Genomic DNA, 18,567 nt, shown 5'->3' with positions numbered 1-18,567 from the left:
AATTACTAGCATTCTAGTAGATGTTTTTTTTTTATTACACGTGTATTTAATCGCACTAAAAATTGCACTAAAAAAATATTTCGCTACCGTAGATAATCATGATTTGCTAAAAATATTTTGCTGTCATAACTATAAATTTCTAAACCACAGCAAACGGTTTGCTGTCGCATCTAATACAATAGGCGCAGTAGCAACATATTAGTTATCACAACTAAATAATAGCTGTCCGTATTTTTACAACTGAAATTTAGTTACCACGTGCAGTTTTTTAGCTACGGCAGCTGCCTTTTTTTCCCGTGCGAATTTGAAAGAGCTAAGAATCTGTAGTGCGATGATTAATTGGATCATGGTTATTGAATTACAAGCGATTACGAGTGCAAACTATCAATCTGTTGAAGAAGACCAAGCGACTCTGGTAATTGGGTTTCCCCGCCAGCGATTAGACGTGCCTATTGTACTCGACGTGTATTCGCGAAAGGGGTACGTGCGTAACTTCGCGAGTGAGTACTACGTAAGAAAAACAGATGCCTCGGGAATAGGGAGGAGCTATGCAAGTCGACTGGAACCGGGCCAATCACTTATATATCGCCATGTCTACTAACACCTACTCCGAATGTTCGCGTTATATCACAGTCTGCGCGTTTAACGCCTGCTGCATAATAAAATCGTCTCTCATCGGGACACTAAATATCGTTAACCACGAGATCCATGTATGCCGTCCAGCGAATGACAAACATGCTACACACTGCTAATAAATTACGCTACGTTTTGAAACTTTCAGAACATAAGATGAACTATCTGCACGCACATAGAAATTAATTTATAGTTAAGCGCACACATATATACGTTGCGTAGATTGAAATAAAATTGAGCTATCAGAAAAGTTTTAACCATTCAATCATGCAAACGACAAGTATTCAAATATAATATAAAGACGTTCATTCTGCACAGAATACATTCATGTATTAAACAACAATAAATGTACTTTGCTGTAACTAATTCCTCACCAAAAAAAACCGAGAAGAAATACATGTATTTGCAAGAATTGATTCACGTACATACATTACACTCCGATTTAGTTAGAGAAAGGTTTTTCAATCGTCATAAATTATTTCACATATGTACAATCCCATTTCACATAATAATCTTTCCCGGTACAATAAATGCATGCAAACCAGCTTTATTTCTCGTAATCGGTCGCAATCCTCTTCTGACTAAAGAGTATTAACCGATTTTATTTATTATACTTGACGGATATATGTTCTCTCGACAATGATCGACCATTTAAACAGTGGATATTGACTGCGCATAACATTAACGGCGTAATATTCATTTCGGAATTAATATTCATTTTGACAAAGCTGGCATTTAATGTGCTGCGAAAATACTCCAGTGTAGAAATGTAGACTCTCAAAAATAATCAATATAAATCTCATCAAATAAATAACACTCTCGATAAAATTCTACGATGCCGTTTATAAAATTTGCACTCGTAATGCATAAGCGTTTTAGGATTAGTAACTTTAATACAAATTCAAATGAGTTTCATTAGCTCCTCTTACTACTATAATATTAGCAATACAATAAATACAAAATAATTGAAAAGCAAAGTAAAACAATTTTTAGTTTGTAACATCTGCTGCAAAATTTACAAGACATATTATATAAGATTTACAGCTTTGTTCTATACCTTGTACATGTAAGAAAATTTGAAGAATAACAATGAGGCGATTAGAATAAAGCATTTCTTTGCATCATTTGCTATAATAGATGCCTCAATTTTATATAGTTAGAAAGAATATTATCTTTCCAATCATTGTAACAAGGTAAATCTCAAAACGCCAAATAACATTATTATGCAATTAACATTTTTGTAATAAACAAAAAGCATCTTAACATATGCTTTCATTTTTATAGTGAATTTTTAGATTTGAAAATCTTTGAATTTGTTGACATACGCTTCAGAAGTCCATGAATTTTTAATTGCTTTTACCTTTTAACTTTCCTCGATCTCTAAATTTCTTAAATTTATAACAAGAAAATTAAATATAAACGTATCTTGATTTAAAATGTCGAAATTTATAACAAGAAAATTAAATGTAAACGTATCTTGATTTAAAATGTTAGATTTTTTTTATTAATGTATTTCGGTTTCTGAAAATATTTATTTGTGTCGAATTTAAATATTTCTTTCGAAATGTTTAATTATTTGAGTTCTACAATATTTAATAGGACTATCGATTCTGAAATTTAAAAACATGACTCTTCGGATCCCTTTTTCGAGGCTTTTTGCCTCTTCTTAGTTTCATTAGGTCTCCACCAACATAAAAGTTGGCGATCTTTGTCGAGTCTAGAGAAACATGACGTAATCTATTCTTCAGAATAGCCATTCCAATGTTTCCCTTGAGCTTCCCTTAACGACCTTCCGAAGACCGACGACGACATGAAACTTGCCCGGAGCCGTAATCTTCCTTTATCGAGCGACCATAAATCCGGGCACGAAATGACGATCTCGATTCCGGGATTTCGTCTTAACCGATGAGAATGCTGGAGATGGAGGACTAATGAAGCAGGTGTTGCCAGGAGGAAATAGCGACGCGAGTAACACGGTAGGCATCCCGGTAACCCAACACTCGTCTACGTCTCTGTTTATCGCGGCTCAACGACTGTGAAACGTTGCCAAGTACAAAGCGTAGAAGGAACTGCATTCGTTACCGTGACGCGTGCTCCCGCGTAAGGCTGTGGTTACGTATTACATCACCATCTTTCATCTTCTTCCAGCCAATGAGAAATTTCGAAATACGTATTGCGAACGTCTATGGAAAGATAAACACATTTTAAGCAATGTAAGAAATCAAAGAAGAAATAATAATTCTCTCTTAAAAAAATTAACGATAGCAACGTGTTAAGTTCAATATGAAACCGCGATAATAACTTGCAATAATATCTTGCCGATATTTTATCTATATCGCAATCAATACAAAAATCATAATCTTAATGAGAACAACAAAATAAAAACTAAAAAATGATCGATTATTTACAAATATTTTCTATTGGCATGGGGAAAAAATCATTTAGCGAAATAAGATCTCTAATGGATAAGTCGTGTACTTCTATTAGAAAGTGCAGTATGCACAAAAAATTCAATATGTATGTAATTATCGGAAATGATGTTAAGGTAAAGGATAATATCTTCTTATAATTACGGTACATATAATTGGTGACAAAAGCGTTTTTTATATACGCACTTGTAATTGGAGCTCAAAGCGACGGTATCCGTTCGACTGTAATGGTTTCTAGCCGGACATGCGACCTATTTGCAAGAAATTAATCGCCGACGTTAATATTCATGTTGGCGGGTCCCAATGGTATCGTTTATATCGCGAACGTTATGGAATTGGTTTAATGTGAAACGAGGTAGAAAGTATACATAGACGTATATTAGATATGGTATTTGCCATCGCTATTGACTCCGACGTGCGTGTAAACACAAATCGCTAGCATTTCAAGCGGGGTGGAGAGGGAATTAGATGCAGCAATTGCATCGCCCAATACTGTTTGTGTCAAAACGCCGACATTTCGCATCGATTGCCATAGCTCCGCGATATTTGCGTCTCTACTTTCACCGATTTGATGGACAAAATAAGGATTTGTCCGGAGATGTGTAAGCGGAAAGAAAGAATGCTCATTTATAATAAACGTGTAATGTAAATGTGAAGAAATTGGATTACTGTGAAACAGGATATCGTTCACTTAATTTAGTGGCCACAATAATCTTTGACATATACAAATCTTATAGTCTTATGGAGTTATCTCATTATTGAGAAACATATTCAAGTAGTAGGGCATCGTGGAAAAATGTACTTCCTGTTATTCAAACCATTTATGTTAATTTACCGATTATAAATAGGTCAAAGATTTTCTATTCGCACGTATCACTAATACTACGCAATGTTTTTAATATTTATATCCGACAGACATTTAATTTAGCTATACATTTAAAACGCCATATATTATATATTTTTTATCTCAAATGCAAAACACATTAAACACGTTGTAAGATATTACTTTTATAATTTCGCTAAAATTGACTTTATTCTGTATAATACAACGAACATGTAGATTTTAGATTACATATACATAAATTATGAATATAATATATTTTATATATTCAAAAGTGTAACCAATACACGGGAGTTTTTGCACATAGTTGATTAACAATATAAAAAAAGAAAAGCTGTAAATCTAGATCAGTTTTAGCATCGTTTGTCCGGGGTGATTAGAAATCATAAAAATTTAATATTCATTTTATTCTTTAAAACTTACCGCACGGCACGTGATCTCGCGATGGACAAAATGGAATAGCGACGAGCGTTCGATTCTTCTCGGGGCGGCCTCGCGTATGTATATTTGTCTGCAACGACGGAAACCGAGATCGATGGAATCGCAGGAAGTCTGCGTCAGAAATTCAAAGGAGATTTCTCCAAATGTCGGCGGGCACACGCGGTTGCTTGCATACGCGCCAATGCACGCGAGGATTCTCATCGATTATGTGCCAGGTTAACGACGACGAGCACGACGACCACGACGACGGTGGTATATGCGGGCGCGTATAAATAATGCATCATCGTGTCGTTCGAGGGAGGCAGCCCACAAATATCCATGAAACGTCGATGGCAGCGATGACCTCGTGGTACTCGTGGATCGGTAGTTATCGTTCAACGCTTGTCGTTACTAGAAATATTCATGTAAAGAATATTGTGGTGTATCCGGTATTTTAAATTCAACATAAGGTATTCTCAGTTGAAACAAACTTGAGATGGAATACCGTTCCTCATTTTTGCGAGAAGCTGGATAATATAATATAATGTTATTTATTAACCGATAATTGGAAACGCCGAGAATAATATGGAATGAAATCGCAGGAAATAATTTTTTAAAAGGAGTGGAACAAATTTCTGCTTGAGTAAAATTAAAACTTTGTGATTTAAATGACTAATACATTCATTTATTTTCGGACATAAATTTACAGAAGTAATAGTAGTAAAAAATTATTGAAATGTACCATTTAATATAGAAGCAGCATCTCATAAATCTCCACATTTTTAAGTTTGAAATTGAAAAACTAGGGAAACAGGTTAATTTAGATATTACATTTCTGATGGAATATTGACAGCGAGTTACACAAATACACATATATTGGCTATTAAATCTTTCATCATTTTAAATATCATACGCTTATTTATATTTTTTACTTGGTTATTTGCATTTTAATTAATTCGTGTATTTGTTTCAGTTATTGTACACGGTTAACATAATGTTTTTATTTTTGTTTTTTGTGCTCAGTTTTAACAGCGAGTTAAAAAGAAGCTGATTTTCTATTCCGTTTATTTTCATCTTGAAACAGAGACATTGTAAAGTGGTAAAGCACATTATTTTTCATTTCAATTTAGTTGTTTCCTCTTTTGCTGATACAGTTTACGTTATTGTGTATATTGATATATTTCCACACCGTGAATGGAGTTCGGTTAACCGACTTTTGATTTTAGCGCGGCTAGCATGCAAATCCATAGCTAAAAGTGGACGAGTTTTGGCAGAATTTGCAGGTGCATTAAGTTCACGAACTGATGCAGAAATAGAGCGAATCGAAACTAATTTACGAAATATTGTGGCGTTCAAAAACAGGGTTACGCCCCGTTATTCAATTTATCAGTGTTTTTGCATAAAACCAAGAAAAACAGTGCATCGTCTGGCCGCAATGTTCAGCCAATTGTTTATGTTGCGCGCATACAACATATGTACGTGTTCGCTTTGTTTGCAAACGCCGTGGTAACGATGACGCATATTTGGCACGAGCTATCCAATGCGCCTTAAGAATCGCGTTGCACAAGGCGAGACGCACATCGCATTTCAATACAGCCATTGAAAAATCGGAAGATGATAAAAATAAATTTTACCCAACAGCGAAATCAAGTTTGAATGTAGATAAAGAGAAACAATTTACCTTTAATTCGCGTACGCAAATTATGTCTAATTTCACGATGATTGCTGTTTTTCAAAGTATTGTAGATTCCAATTGAGAAAAATGCCCATTTTACGAAATATTTTACAAATAATATTTGCGACAAAAGTTATGCATATTTCGAACGGGCTTATTTATTTCCGTATGTATGCGAAATGTGCGAACGGGTTTGGCAAATATTTGGTAAAAGTCGGTCTGCGGGTTTTTGGCTTCGGTCGTGAACTCCAAACATGATCCAACAGGCGGCGAGAAACTATTTCGTTACCGGAGCGGAGCGGAGCGGAATTTAGGTTTTCCGCTAGTTTCGGGAAAAGTTCCGTCGGGTTCGACGACGGCGCAACTTCCTTCGGCAACAAAGCGACTATCCGGCCCCGCCACGGGCAACAAATAAATACCCCGGGGGATTACTCACGATAATCGACAGTGTTCGTGAGCAATCGAAGTTTCGCGACTGTTGGACCGTAGCGCTCTCGCGAATAAGAGTGATTAGACACGAGCGTCGTACTCTCCGTACATCTCGTTAGCGCTCGTTACGTTTAACTCAATTAGAATTTTTCTGTCATTGTTGTCATTTTAACAATTAGCTACCATTAAAAAATTTCATTGAGATTATCTTTTTATCATTAATTAAATAACTATCAATCTATTAACATTACGTGTGAAAGATGGAGAAAATATCTTGACCATTTCCATTCTTAAAGCATCGCTTTCCAACAGGACAATATGTAAATGGACTTGTTTTCACATAAACTATTGCACTTGTGTACGCTTTCAGCGTACGCTCTACTGTGAATTGAATTCTCAAATATCGTCGTCCGCGTTATCTTCAAATATATCGATCGTTATCGACTCGCTCATGCGGCGCGCTAATGGCCTGCTCGCGAACGTTGCAACGTATATTGGCTTCATTTTGCGCATGAATTATCTCGCATTAGAACCACCGATCGCGTTAGCGGTGATCAGATCGCACGGCCGGACGATCGTACCGGATAATCAAAGTTGTCGCGTCAAGGACTTTGATGGATTACGCGAGGTTCCCTCCCCACCGACGAAATCGCGCGGCTCGATCGGCGGTGAACCGATAGGACGTGACTACGATCGCACGACGTGCATCACGTCGACGCATCCGCGCGCGTCGACGAATCATCGGCGCGTGCTCTGCCCCGAGTATCGCCCTCTCGGCGATCCCGATCACGGGACTCGCATCATTTTCGTCGCTCCGGGGCCGAGATCTCGCGTTTCCGCGTCTGGCCGGCGCTCACGATTTCCATCGCGTACGCGCGCGTGTAGGTACGTGCGAAACGCACGCGCTGCTGCTCCCGGCGCTCTCTAGACCATTGTTTCGCGCACGCGAGCCGCAACGCTGCCCCCGCGTTTGTCCGCCTCGTTGCGATGCATTACAGCAGAATGCCGTAAATTTGCGGTCGGCTCTACCGAGGTCAAATTGTCACTCGTTTCGGGGAACGGATCGAAGGCCACGCGAGAATTCGCTCCTTCGCCAATTGAATTTTCGGGTTCCAGTACCGTCCGAAAAGATTCGCTCGAGGCTGCTGTCAATCTTCGTTTCGCAACCTTGAATAACCAATGACCGGCTCAGATGACGTTTTATTAATTTAGCTAATTTTATTCAGCGTTTACTTTTATTGCATTTATTACATAAACTATTATGCTTGGTGGAAAATAACGAGAAAATCTTTCATGTATCTACTACTGCACTTAATGATTTTAGTTAGAAAATATCAGATATATCAAAAATTTAAATAAGCGCACAATCACGGTGTTAGATTAAGCTCCTCCTCCTCCCCCCCCCCCCCCCCGCGATCCTTGCATTCCGTATAACTTTGAGATCGCTACACCAAAGATAGTCACGTATACGTCACACCGCGATCGGTCTGGCTGGGTCTTTACTCATTTCGCTTGCCATTTGCGAAAATCGCGTGCTGCTTCGGAAGCGCACGAAGCAGTGCATGAATTGTGACAAAGGGGGCGAGAAAGAGAGCGAGAGCGAGATAGACTGGGTTCGCTGAATCACTACGAGCAGATACCCGAATGAAACACACAAAGCGGATATCCGGCGCGTTCCAAGGAAATTCCGAGTTACCAAGCGGGAATCGAGTGCAGTGCCACTGTGCGGCTGCCTAGTGCTACCGAATTGCTATCAAATCGAATGCAAATCTAATATCGGGACGTACAGCGATCAGTGACCTTAGTCCTGAATAGAGAGCAGACAGAAGTGGAACGACTGATAACCGGATGAATACAAAGCTGCTGTCAAAACGTTAAATGAATATTAGAACGATATCATTGTGCTTGCAATGTTCACCAGGCGAACCTGCCGTGATAAAACTTTAGCATCGAACTAAGATTCCGCGTAGACAAAGCGAAGACCAAACTGCTTCAATGTTGCCCCGTCAAACTGCCGTCAATCGCATATCACGTTAACTATCAAAACGGGATTCGCGATAAGTGGAAAAGTGTCTACAACTGGAAAACATCGGAACGGATACGAAACGAGTCTGAGACGGGTACGAGACGAGAACGAAATACATCTCGAACATATCATTTCGGAAGCAAATAAGCGATAGATCAGAAATTATCGATGGTCGCCGTCAACACGCATAAGCTGACTCGACAACACAGTAGTCCGGCGAGGGTCCGACGAGGAGATATACGGCCAAGAGCAAGAGAGAAAGGAAGGGAACGCGCACACTCTCGAAGCCGCTGCCAGACGCGTGGGAGGCAGAAGGGGACCGGCATTCGTGCGATCGTAGTTACGTATACACGAACACGCAGGAGGAGGAGGCGGCGGCTACGAGCTAGAATGAAAACACCACGAGGAGCTCCGGAGGGAGTGTTCGTGGCGAATAGGTAGGAGTCACGAGTGCACGCGGTCGGCGCGGCGCGGCGGCGAGGCGGCGAGCGGGCGGCGGACGGCAGTGCGAGGCCGCGCCGTGGCTCGGGGAGTCGGCAGCGCCGGGTTCTCTCACTTGTTGAGCGCGCCGAGTCGGCGGCGAGTCGACGACGACGAGCAGAGTGCGCGGACCGCCGGCGGAGACGACGTGTGCTCGCGCTCGGTCCCGTTTCTTCGCGGCGAACCACCCTGCGCGCGCTCGAAAGGTCGCGGAGGTCGCGGGAATCGGTCGCCGAGGGGGTTGAACGCATTGCACGCGCGGCGGAGTCGATACGCGGCGAGGGTGGTGCGCGCTGGTGGTGGAGGTGGGGGGGGAGCGCGCGTACACGCGGTGCGGCCACGTGTGGCCGACGCGCGCACCGCACGACGTGTCTCTTGTCTCTCGCGATAAGCGGTCTCGTCGGGCGAGACCGCGACGCGTCGCGACGCGGTATGCACAGTGGTATTACGTTATTAATAATAAAGGAGCACGAGAGAGCGCGGAAGGAGCGCCTTCCGGGAGAGGCGGCGCGGCTATTTTCGAGTGCCAGTGAGAGAATTTCCGCCGACAACCGTGCGCAACTGTCGACGAGTGTGTGCCCATCGTGATACGAGGGGCTGAGTTTGTATCGTAATGATGAGTTATAGCTGTGCGACGTGAGGACCGAGACACAGGTGAGGTCTTGATCGAACGGCTCCGACCGTCGACTTCGGAATTTACACCTCCGCTATACCGCCCGACTCCTCCGCCCTCGTGACTTCTCTGTTATTATGCTGTCACTTATTGGAATTGCACGCGGTAACCTTCTGCGATAGCGAGGCCACCTGTTCTGCATCGAGAACCGTCGTAGTGCTCGTTAAAGTGAATAAATGTGGAGCTCTGATTTCGAACCGCAGCCGCTGATAGAAATCACTGGGCAGGCCGCTGCATCGTCTATCGACGCCTACCATTGTTATTCTCGGTTATTGTTATCTCGATCGTCGCGCATATCGGGATTGCATAACTGCCGGATGATGGTCGGTTACATAATGATCCAGTAGTGATCACTGGCTCAAGAGAAGCGATTACCGAAGGCGGACACGAAGAGGAACAAGCACGTGTCGCGCGGAACATTTCGCTCTCGCATTCATATCACTCGATTCGACGCGGGAATTGTGATAACGTCAAATCCATTCTTCCGCGTCGCGGAGAGAAATTGAATTTTATTATCGCTCCAACTTGGCCGTGATTATATGAAAAGTTTGTGGGAAAACTTGACTGTGACATGACGGCAGTCTGACAGTGTAGGAGAGTGAAGCGAAGTGAAAGCTTTGAAGAGGACAACGAAGAAACCGGAAGTGACACACGATGGCGATGAAGAGCCAGAAACACCGGCACAGCACCGGCACCAGCGTCTCCCCCAAATCTCATTATCCTGCTATCAGCCAGGCTTATTGGGCGCCACAGCCGCAAACCGCACCTTATTCCATTCCAGGTACTGACTTATCAATCCCCGATAACACGTAGATCTGCGCGAATAATTGTTCTTTGGGATTAGTCGCGAGAATAATCGCGGAAGTTGAAGTCTGTTTATTATCCGCGTGAAGTCAAAAGCCTCGATATTATGTAGGTACTTTCGATTCCAAATATATTTACCGAACTTTTAATCCGTAATAATGTCACTTGTCTGACGTTCATATTTGATAAATAAGTTTTAGCTCGTATTTGGTTACAGACGGAACGTCAAATTCAATCGAAAATGACTTTTATTTACGTTGAATATAACACATAAATATAATGCATCGGACTTTACAACGGGAAAGATATTTTCGCGTAACTGTAATAAACGAGCAAAAAAATATGAAATATTTATGAACTTAAGAAGAATTATAGTGATTCTAATTAAAATGTATAACTACATAGATGGTTTGAATTTAAAAACGAAAATTTGTAACTTGATTCAATTGCTGAAAATAACACATTTATCATTAGATCAAATATTACGTAAATAATTGTTTGATATTAGTTGGTAATTAAAGTTAATTAATTGTAAGATGATAATAAAGCTGAGTCGCGTAAACTCGGTTCTATTCTTGTAGACCAGTTTTGTGATTAGATAAAAAAAGGATATGCTGATTTCTGTAAAACAAAATACTGGAAACAACCAATGTATTCTAAGAACTAGATAACATTCCTATTTGATTCTTTTAGTTTGAAAAGAAAATTTGAGAGTAGAAAATATTCTCTCAGACATAATTAAATACATAAAAAGGTTTACTAATGACAGATGCAGAAATTATTATAGCGAATAATCTGTATTATTACGTACAAACTGTATTCGCTATAATTTCTGCATCTGTCAGTTAATAATATAAAATCATAATTATGATAATTTTGTAGCCGCTAATTAATAACTTAAAATTATAATTTTTGTGTGGATGATCAATTTATTCCGCGCAACATTTATTTTAATTATAAATAGCAAAGAACACGGTGAATTTAATTTATTATTGCAATTAGAAGATGTACTAATTACGTAAACTAGAATTTGGTATATCTAGTAATGCATGCCAAGGTTCGCGAACATCACCTCGTGCTCTGAATTTTTTGTAATTACTTTAAACACGCGATCTACATTATGTAATGTGAGTAATTTGCTCCTCCAATCTGGAATAACAACTTTGTTAGAAGAATCGCGCTGAAGAATAGGTGTAATCATGTAAAGATACACTGTGTGAGAAATTCATTGTGAAGAGGCTGCGAAACGTTTGGTACAAAAGCTTTTCAAGTTACCTTTGTATTTAAATCACATTTAAATCGAAGCACCGAAATGCTTCCGTGAACAGAAAGCAGTATATAACAAAATACTCTTGCATAATATATATCTCGCTTATTTTGAAAGGGAAAGTTTCCGAAGACATACGTGCCATTTATAAAGAAAGAATACCGTCTACCTCTACTATCGCTTAGATTATCTACCTTTTATCTTTTCGGTTCTTATATCATTATCATATTGTACACACATTGATTTACATGGGACACAAAGAGAAGAGATACTGTCGTCTGAATTTAAATAAATTCTAAATTTTCACTCGAACATAGGTATATTTTTACATAAATTTATTTAGAGTGACTAATTTATACATACATCGGATACTTGGAATGGTATTTGATAATGCATTATCTGTGGTCCATGGTTGGGCGAGTCCGTTCTTAAATTTTTAGATAGACTGTACAGTACGACGTGACAGGCCACGTCTGTATATGACAAACGTGAACAACTGACTGAAAATTTATAAATTCTTTTATATATTTTTTATATTATTAACATGTATGCAAATGTGTTTAGCATAAACAGCATCTCACGCAAAGTTCATGCATAGCTAATGCAGCCCGACCCACGTGACGAGTCCGAGAATGCAATAATCGTTTATCTCGAGTCGCTTCCCCCTTCGATAATAATTATCTGTGGAAAGCGGCAATGACCGCTTTCGTTCCGCGATGCAATTCGAAATGCGCTGGCGAAAAATCCACTTATCGGTTCGGAAAACGGAACAGACATGGAAGATGACACCGGTCCGTCAAAGTCGGTGACGTTATGAATAGTCAGAGGCGATTCGCGAACTGTCGAGGAGAATGAATAAGTACGTACGTACTTGCATAAATATACATGACCGCGTTGCGTGTACCGCTTGAGCCATCACTATTAATAAAATAAAGGTATCCCCCGACTGCATTGGACGTTATGTACGTGTCAGTGCGCCGCCAGTCAATATCCGCGTCTCTCCGAGACGTCCGAAGGGAATCCTCTCTCGCGAACTATTTTCGGCTGATCGTAACTGGCAACATTGCTAACAGTTGAACCCTTTAATAGCTCGTACTACATATGGCTCGTACCCATACGTTGCGTGATATATTTTTTTACGCGTAAATTATTTAATCTACGAGTGTAACAAACGCGAAGAGAAGCTACACTCCGTTTTGTTCTTCTTTTTTGTTCGTATTTACACAGCTATGGATAAATAATCAAAGATTACTGCTATAAAAATTGTTTCTAATTTTAAAATATTATTTAATAAAGAAGTGAGAGAGAGAGAGAGAGAGAGATGTAGAGAGAAAGTAAGCTGGGTAATAATATATAAGGTTTATTATTTATTTATTTATTGCCCTTGGAGTGAAATCTGTTTAGTGAAAAATTCGTTGTTAGATCGTGTAATCGTTGCGAAAAAAGATTTTTGATGGAATTTGGACGTTGAAAACCTACTGTCTCACATTAGAAGCCCCTATCTCATAATAGAGGACTTTCCTCTACAGATAACTTAAAATATTTGAGAAAATCGATTAAAAAATCTGTCAATGAATTGATAATGACGGAGTTAGAAATTCTGTCATTACCATTTTATTGAAATTCTATATGAGATTAAATCGAAATGTTTTTTTACTATTGTATTTTAACACTTGTACGGATAATTTACACCCACTTAGCTGATCTACACCTACATAGACCAGCAATAACCTACTTTGATGACATTATATTTTTTTACTGCTCCCTTGAATCTTTAATTCTAAAAATTTACTTTAGCTCCCACTTAAAAGGACCTATTTTAATGCTAAATTGGCAAAAGTAGAAATTTCCGACACTATCAGTTTTAAAGTGGGAATAAATTTAGTACTTACAGTTCGACCTCTTTTACTGTCTTAGGTCCTATTATATAATAGAATTAAACGTTTAACATAGGGCCAAAATTTCGACTCAGGGATTTACTCACATAATAATAACTTTGAGACTTTGAAACGAAACTTCCAGCAAATGCCGATCGTTTGTTTCATGGCGATTAAAAGTTTTTCATGTCTCTCGACTTTTTTAACAATATCATGAGACAATCATGGGAATGTTAAGAAGCATTTGTAACAATAGCTGTGGTTTGGCAAGAGCGAAAGTGTGTTTACGATATTCCCATAAAGCAGTCATTGCAAGGCGGCTGCATTACTGATCACGTCGCAGCTAAAACGAGGTTACTCATTCCATAGATTTCGCGCGCATAATGCGATGAGAAGGTCACGTTCATCAAACTTGATCGTTCACATGCGCATACTCACTGTTCATGCTTAACCGAATTATCGAAATAATACGCGTTACTTCAATACTTGGATACATTAACTCCAACAATTTGATCCATGAGCCAAAATGTCGAAATTTGACATGGCAAAAGCAATTTCCGGCAACTATTTATGACTTTACAAATATTGTCTATGTCCAAGTAATAACTTTTAAATTTTATAACGTAATGATGTTCAATTTTGCAAACAAGATTCCAACGTACACACTTATCTTCTGTTTATCTTTGATAACTGCTTAATCAAGTTACATTTGGTGTCAGAAGCGAACTTCCTTGAAATACTATATGCATAATACTATCTGCATTTTTGATAAATTGATATCTAGTAAACAATATGTGTCTCAGTAATTTGTTCATCTATTAATTATCCATTTTTCCAAACTGTAAAATATAATAATTCCTGTTTCAAGTTAGAGATATTGCCAATGTATTGACAAATCAAAGATCGGACTTGCAAGAAAAGGATCGATTTCGGTCTCGGCTAGGCGTTTTCAGGCTTATTCGAATCCATAAATCACACGTAATGATTTTAATGTGGGGCATCAAGCATAGCGTGCCCCGCGAGAAATAGGCACTTTATTCCTGCAGTTTCTCACAGCTTTGAGACACGTGGGCGTTCTCGTCAAGCGCGCTTACTCGACAATAGATTTTGCACGAGCAGAAGCGCTTTACGACTCGTCCGGCGATGAAGATAATTTACGGTGATTTGTCGACACGTTATTCGTGCGCTATCGTCCAAGAATTTACGCCGCTTCCACATATACCGCGATATACGAGCGCGAAAAATAGCACGTAAAAGTTTAATCATTCGCCCTCAAACACGTCGCGTAACCCACTTGTCATTTCGTAACGTTTGACCTCGATAATATCTACTATTTCCATTTGCGGGAATTACTATTCCTTCTAATTAAACGTAATTGCGCACGTAATGTATGCACGAGGCGTAAGAACTGTAAAAATTTTTTTCTTTACGTCCAAACTATCTCCTTGAAAGTCACGCTTGTTATTAACACGAAAAAGGGAAATACTTCGGTTTCGTAACGGCGTGGCCTACATTTTGCGATATAACAGACATTTCCTTTCTTTGATTTTCAAGTCAAACGACATTATTGTCCTAGTTCTTAAGCATTGATATTACGAACATGCAAGCATCCTTGAAACAGTTGCAAATTATAATAATGTCCTACAATACCGCTCAGTCAGTCAAAGGACTAGGAAATTGAAATCGCATGAAGTTTTGTGTGTACAATGCGAAACAGAGCACAATATATCGTAACTCGACAACTGCGATACAGTAATGAATCCTTCATTTCAATCTCTGTGTTATATTAATTTCTTTCTCGTAATATTTTGCGTGTGCAACATTATCAAAATATTATTTAAAAGGCGAGCGATAGTGCAAACGGATCGAAAACTGTTGTGCCTGAGAAGAAAATACTTTCATATGAGAGTATTTCATATTCACTGTACATGTCTTGTACTGTTTTATTCTCAAGTGGTTGAAATGGAAAGGTACAATCAGAAGTACTCGTATAAAGTAGCTTTGCCATCCTCGTGACAAGGTAGACAGTCGACAGCCTTCGTTATCGACTGCCGACTGTTTCAAGAAGACAAGATGTACAGCTCGATCCCGGCTATTTGTCTATGACTCACGCGAATTCACCGCTATCGATATATCGAATGACGTACGGGCACTTTTTCGTAAGCTTCTCTGTGGACATATTTTAGAATAATCAATGCAAACGGGTCATTCGCGTCGTTACAATTTCAGCGGGCTCCTCGCATGGAACTAATGATTCTCCTATTTCTTTGTCGCGGTCCGCTAAATTCGTCTTCGGCTTTTTCCGCGCGGGCAAAGTCGCGAAAGGAAGAATACTGCCGCGTATAAATATTCTTATCGCATGTCCGTTACGCGTCCGCAAGGTAAAAATATTTAACGCATTTCGCAAGGCGCTAATCAAGATGCGGCGGGCATATCCGTTATCCAAATAAGCTGGTAGTGTGGCGACGTGACTTTTCCAAGTGATTCGCACTGGCTGTTCCGTGCGCGCTCCATTCGTCGACAGTTTCGTCACTTTGAATTCCCGATTGACACTCGAAGAGAATGCCTCTGATATTTACCAAGTCATTTTTAGTATCGTCCATACGAATGTCCAAAGTAAATTCCAGAATTGCACTATGGCCCGTTTACTAGTCATAATATTTAGTATCCAGTGTTAATATTTAATTATCCAGACATTTTTCAAACAGAAGCCCCAACAATTTCTTATCAGAAAAATAATAGGTATTATGATTGACCAATGAATTATTTATAGCTGAAAATTTTATTGCACGCAAAATGTGTATTAAATTTCGCTACTTCGATGGAATAAAATAGCAGATTCATCGTAATTAAATCAGATTCCCCCTTCATCAATATCGCGGATATCTCATTTAACGTAAGCACATGTCTCATAATAACAATCACCACGTTGAAAAATGATAACGTTGTGTATATAAACGCAAGTAATATCGGGTTGCAGCAACGTGAGTATCTTCAACTAATAAAACTCAATAGGCATGACTATCATGCAGTTTCTTTTGATGAGGAAGTTATTATTGGTATTGGACGATAAAAATCAAGAAAATGCATTTATATCGAAGATGTATTTCGATTGAACATTGGATTAAACAACGCGCGCACCGAAAAAACGCGTAATTACTCTCATTAGCCGTTACATTTCCTTTTGATTTTTCAAGACAAAATAATAAAGCCACGGAGAAAGAAGTCAAGAGCGTTTATCGAGATGCTTAATGTGTAAGGAATTTATCAAATATTTGTTACGCGCGCAAAAGTTTATATTTAAAAAATTTACGGGCAATATAAAAAAATTGTGAGCAAGGAAAAGTAGTTTTGGATCTATATAAATTTTCGCAACATTTAATTTGGATCTTCGTTTGATATAAATGGGAACGTATAGGCAACGTCGTAGCTCGATGTATCGATTCAAAAGTAATCGATAACAGGTGTCGCAGGCAAGGCGGGAAGCGCAGATGAGAATTGCGTGGAATTCCGAGGGAGGAAAATACAATAACGAACACACTTTCAAACATCCTTGACTTCCTTATATGCAGGCACGCGGGAAGTTACGTAATGAAACCCGTCGAGTCACGGCAAAGCAGGTAAGAAGGATACGGCAAGAAAACGAGAGGAGATATCGCCGTGTAACAGAATCCTTTGTCAATGTTTCTGCCGTGTCAGATTGTCTCATGGAATTAGAAATCTTCCTTTGAGGAGCCGTCGACGGCATCGTTGCTTATCTGAGATCTTTCTAATGAGTCCTTTGCGGATTGAAATGGAAAATGCACGCGTTTAGCATTACAAAATAAAATTGGCCAATTTCGCAAAATACAATCGCTATAAATTTTAATAACGATTTGTGAAAATAGAGGAAAGTCCTCTATTATGAGATAGGCGTCTGATATCAGATGGCAAGTTTTCTACATCAAAATTTAATCACAAATCTTTATTCGCAACGATTACACGATCTAACAATGAATTTTCCACTAAACAAATTTCACTCCAAGGGCAATGGATGAATGTATATTGTATACCAATAGATGATGCCTATTAATTTAGCAAAAACCCTACTATCTTATATTAAGAACTTATCTATTAATAAAGGACTTTTCTCTACTATCCTTACTTTTATTATCAATCCGAAACTATTTTAACAAAATTGTTACATATTATGATACTTATTAAAATTTCTGAAACTTACGCTTTTGTTATAGCAATTCTATACGTCAAATATAGCTTAATATAAAGACCATTTATAGTGGAGTGAAATTTCGTTTATCTAATGCTTCAATAAATCTCCAATATTTTAATCGCAGTTAAACTGAGGTACTTTTTTCAGTAAATTTAAGTTTATTTAGGGGGAGATTTGTAATACTTTCAAAATGCATTAAATAATTTTCATTCATATAATTAAAAGATAATATAACAATAATTATGGCATTGAATCTAATATTAAAATATATTAGGAAATAAATAACCATGTGAGAGAGAGACTTATTGTGTTAGTTCATTCTTACAAGAGCTTGCGCTTTGATTTGTCACAGTTTGTTAAAAAATTTTTTTCATTTGTAACTGAAATTATAGACGCGAAATGCCAACTAGTTATATTGATAGCTTTCATAAAAGTCCTTGTATAAATATAGATTGTAAAAGATGTCTGGACGATAGTACGTCCTATTGCATCAATAATCGCCTTTATTTTTAGATACAAGTTGCATCATCGATATATATATTTAATTCTTCTGGCAACTTATTATATATATATATATATATAAAGAACTAATAATGCTACATGCGTAAAATTGAAAACTAGATTTTTGAAATTTCCTCCTGAAAATATATGTTAATAATATATTTCACGCGTTACGAATAATTTACATCGTGAAAATCATAATCTATTTAATAATCCAATTGATGTATGTGATATTCAATTATTTCACATGCATGCAAATGAGAATTGTGAAAATTGGCTTGATTCCTGTTGCATAAGTTATC

General features: G+C 38.6%; 1 protein-coding gene and 1 long non-coding RNA gene across 2 annotated transcripts in view; one reads left to right on the top strand and one right to left on the bottom strand.

The window, feature by feature from the left end:
- Positions 1-18,567, top strand: part of LOC105567265 (CUGBP Elav-like family member 2) — a 326,569-nt gene that overhangs the window by 263,423 nt on the left and 44,579 nt on the right. The gene's annotated exons all lie outside the window — the stretch shown is intronic.
- On the bottom strand, positions 1,015-4,987 carry LOC105567264. Its single transcript, XR_001009341.1, has 3 exons — positions 4,327-4,987; positions 3,249-3,313; positions 1,015-2,816 (listed from the first exon to the last, which is right to left on the bottom strand). It is a non-coding gene; the product is annotated as an uncharacterized LOC105567264 (long non-coding RNA).

This window comes from Vollenhovia emeryi, unplaced genomic scaffold (assembly GCF_000949405.1).
Source record: "Vollenhovia emeryi isolate VEMERY1.0 unplaced genomic scaffold, V.emery_V1.0 DF939139.1, whole genome shotgun sequence".
NCBI classification, from domain to species: Eukaryota; Metazoa; Arthropoda; class Insecta; order Hymenoptera; family Formicidae; genus Vollenhovia; species Vollenhovia emeryi.
This window is presented reverse-complemented; position numbering and strand designations above follow the sequence as displayed.